The 3,980-nt window shown below is 38.4% G+C and overlaps 1 long non-coding RNA gene across 1 annotated transcript; it reads right to left on the bottom strand.

Annotated features, from left to right (window-relative positions):
• LOC143718381 (uncharacterized) lies at nt 1-1,740 on the bottom strand. Its single transcript, XR_013196340.1, has 4 exons — nt 1,699-1,740; nt 1,509-1,567; nt 1,315-1,380; nt 1-646 (listed from the first exon to the last, which is right to left on the bottom strand). It is a non-coding gene; the product is annotated as an uncharacterized LOC143718381 (long non-coding RNA).
• Nucleotides 1,741-3,980: the final 2,240 nt, after the last annotated feature.

The raw sequence follows: 3,980 nt of genomic DNA, 5'->3' as shown, positions 1-3,980 counted from the left end.
GCACGGAAGCAATGTTCAACAAAATCAGAATCATTTAAAAAGGAAAACAGTGGATTCCTGGTGTCAACGTTTAAATTATCAAGGCATTTACTGAATATGTCCTTGTATTTATGATGAAAAAAATTAAACAGGGCTTCAACCTGACTAATTACTTCTGTTTGAACACATCTCTGTATAACATGTTTTTCTTGAAGTTTTAAGGAAAATAAAGCCAAATTTCTTTTCAGAGTTTCAGTAAGCGTTTCAACAAACTGAGAAATTGACACGGCACGGTTTTCTTCGGAGTCAATTGGATGCGTCTCTAGAACAGTGGTCGAGGTAACTGGTGCCTCATCAATCCCAGATTGGTTCCTGCCAGTGGATTTATGATTATGTCTTAAATGATTTTGTAAAGATTTCACTCTGGAGAATACACGTGGACAGCCATCCAGTCCACACGTCACAGAAAAGTTTCTCTCATTTTCATGGTACAGCTGAAGATGCTTCAAAAGCTTGTCATGCGTTGCCTTTTTAACAGGACAATATGAGCACTGGAAAACACATTCCATCCCATTTTACTGACCGATGAATGCCGGTTTCGCATGTCCCAAGGACACTTCATCGAGCCACTGGCCCACCTCTGTGGTAGTCCACTGCTCAGTCATATCTGAGAAGCAAATAATATTGTTAGCTGCACATAATGCACAATGTTAGTTAAATGCAAACTGCAAAAAGGTGCAATTTTACCACCATTCTAGTTTTGACACGGCTAGCTGAAGGATGTTCCCATCTCACTTTGAATTAATTTCAGATAAGGGGTCATTTTAAAGCATTTGTATAAAAAGTAGCACAGCTATTTGGGATGACGTATTTTACCCATCAAAATGTTCAATCGAGCAAAGGATATCTTGTAGGGATTTCTGCACATTTTGAAAATCAAATTTAAGAATTTTAAAGAATCTGCGGGAATCCTGACTTTAATTAGTAACGTTATGTAAACGGATTCACAGATAAGGTTTAAGATTAATCCCAGACAAAAATGCATACTTGCTTTCCCTGGCATCTCTTAAAATTTGGCAGAGCTAACCTTACTGTTTTGTCTCAAGATGGACACCAGTAACGCTGAATGACTTTTTTATTAGGCACGTTTAGCCAAAGCATATATCAAAAAGCATATGAATTTCGCAATTTAACTGGTTTAATCCTGCTTTAATCGGAAACTACCATAAGCTTATCTACCTCACTGGATACCACGACCACATAAAAAGAAAGCAATGAACCATAAGTGTTCTAGTACATAAGATAATTAATTAATTAATTAACGAATTCACTTACCATTGGATTTCTGTGAAGACTCCCAACAAAATGGCTTCTCTCTGTCGTCGAACTGAGGCGATAGGCCTAGCGTTACATACATTTGGGTATATAAGACCATTAAATGATATAATCTCCCACCATTTAGAACAACAACGATATAATACTTGATATTTTGTTTTGGCTATCTAAAATAGTTTTATGTGCACAAATACCTTCGATTTCTGTCAGAGTGTCAGAGAAAACGCAGCCACCCTGTCAGCGCGTGCATTAACTGAAGTGAAGGGAGCGGGAAAAAATGCATCAATCACACACACACAAAAAAGATTATTCATCAACAAGTTCCGATAACTCATCCTGTTATGTTATGTTTATTTAAATCGTTAAATTAGTTTTCAAACGTACCGCTTGTCAGGCTCTCCTCGTCATAAAAACTGGATTCAGGACCATAGACTGTAAAAAATATGGACAAAGCGTCTGTGACGTCACCCATAGACTTTCTGAAGAACGGGTTTGAAGCCGTTTATGGGGGGTATGGGCGTCGCCATCTTGGAAAATCTTGTGAAATCCTAACCCCACCCACCTTCTGGCCAATCCATATATGGGCAAAAGGTCGAGCTTTGTGTGAGACAGAGCCGGCCGGTGGACCCGCCTCTTCAGTCTTCAGCCGAGCCAAGCAGCCTCAGCTATCTGATCGACTGGCAGACTAAGATACTTTTTATAAAAGCTTTTTATATTCACTGCGAAGCTGCTGAAGAGTACAATCAACTCATCTGAATTTGCTGGTAAGTTGTAACGTGAACAGTTAACAAGTTAGTACTACAACGAATGAACGGAGTTGTGTTTGCAGCTTCTACGTAAAAGAAGTGTACAAAAGGCCCGCTATGAGTCAAACATGTATATAGCTAATGTGGGAACATTACACCTACGTCCAGTAGGTGGCGGCCTGCCCTTACTCAAGTTCATTGCAAGTATTGCATCAGCCGTAACTCAGACTGCGTTATGAGGAAAATTGATAGAAAACTCCGGTCAGGTGTGGACTGTTAGTGCTGGAGTACTGCGAATTTACCCTGTTCTAATTATTCCCGAGTGGTTTTAGTTGGTGTGCGTCAATGACGATATGTAAGTGCGCTGTTTATTATTAATGTTCTTTGAGAGTTTCTAGTAGCTAGTTAACATTGTAATATGTGCTGATTCATCCTAATGCTAAGCTAACTATGATTGTTTGTGAAAGACGTCAATAGTATAATATTTGGCTAGCGTTAGTGACTATTCCATTTGATTATTATCACTGTAATAATGTAATTGCTACAATTGATTACTTTATTATGAGAATTGTTGTTCTCTTTCGGTAATATTGTTTGTATATATTCTGCTAATATTGTTCTAATGTCCTAGTTTATGAGCATACTGTTGTCTTAATTTGGGATGATACTATTGCAGTTAGTAATTATTCCTTTTCTGTTTATTTAGAACCACACACACATACACAGAGAACTACAAAATTGCATATTGTTTATATTGCAACCAAAGGAAGAAAACCTTTATGCCATACCGTGCTGTTTGCTGTTTCTATATTCCAACTATTGAAGTAAACCTATATCAACCTGATCCTGTCTTCCTGAGTCGTGACTGACATCCTGTAGCGAATGCAACATATTACCACCCAATTGAGTAGCAACTAACCCTTCCTAACAATAAGATAACGTTAGCAGCTAACTGAAAAGCCGCGAAATTTAAAAATACTACTGTTATTGTGTCACGAAATGTAGTTTTAATAGTTTTTCAGTCGACAATGTAGTTGTTTGAAGCTCAAATCTGTGGTTTATTTATAAAGATAGCGCCCATTTAAAATTTTGAACTGACGTTTTCGGAGTTGTTAGATCCAGGCGTTCACCGGGCGCTCAGCGCTCATGTACCCCGCCTGGAACAGCCTCACCTCGGCTAGTGTTGATGTCTCTAGTCTAGTGGTTGAACATGAGATATAATTCGTCTTGTGTAACTTATATCTAACGGGCGATCTTTGGTCTCACAAAAAGAGACAGGGTTGTGACCTGGTAGTGATTTTTTTTTTTATATAGCGTATGTTGGTATACTTTGTCACTAAAGACCATAGACTGTAAAAAAAAAAGACCAATTTCAAATAGCACTGTCGCTATTTTGCTCGAGTGGTCAGTGGCAGTCTAACTTTAATTAAAGAGCCCAGCAGTATCTTGATATAACGTTACTTGGTCACCATTTCCAATTGTTTAAAGCTAATATTAATTTTGTTTTTCTGCAGTTTTCGTTATGGACGCCATTACCGTAAGAGGTACCTATATATACAAGGGATGTTTTGTTATGGATTATGCAATAAGTAAAACTAAATAACATTTTAGAGTAATGTTTTGCACAAAATGTATTTTTACTGTTAAAATCACAATCGCGACTTCTGGTGATTACAAGTGTTGTTTGTTGGCACTATTGTGTTGTATTGTTACATTGTAGGTTACAGTTATGACTGTAATGAAATGTTTACCTTTCTATTTTTGCAGTTCCCACTGTGTGGATCATGGGGGAAAGTTATGTTCGCAGTGGAGAGGAGGCGGCAAGGAGGTCCCTGGGCTCTAACCATAGACTGTAAGGCTCTAACCTGGGACTAGATGCCCAGGTGAAGTGGTTTGGCTGGGGTGGACTGAGGTGGCGTG

This window comes from Siphateles boraxobius, unplaced genomic scaffold (assembly GCF_051911475.1).
Source record: "Siphateles boraxobius isolate OS27281-9 unplaced genomic scaffold, OSU_SipBor_1 61, whole genome shotgun sequence".
In the NCBI taxonomy this organism is placed as follows: domain Eukaryota; kingdom Metazoa; phylum Chordata; class Actinopteri; order Cypriniformes; family Leuciscidae; genus Siphateles; species Siphateles boraxobius.
This window is presented reverse-complemented; position numbering and strand designations above follow the sequence as displayed.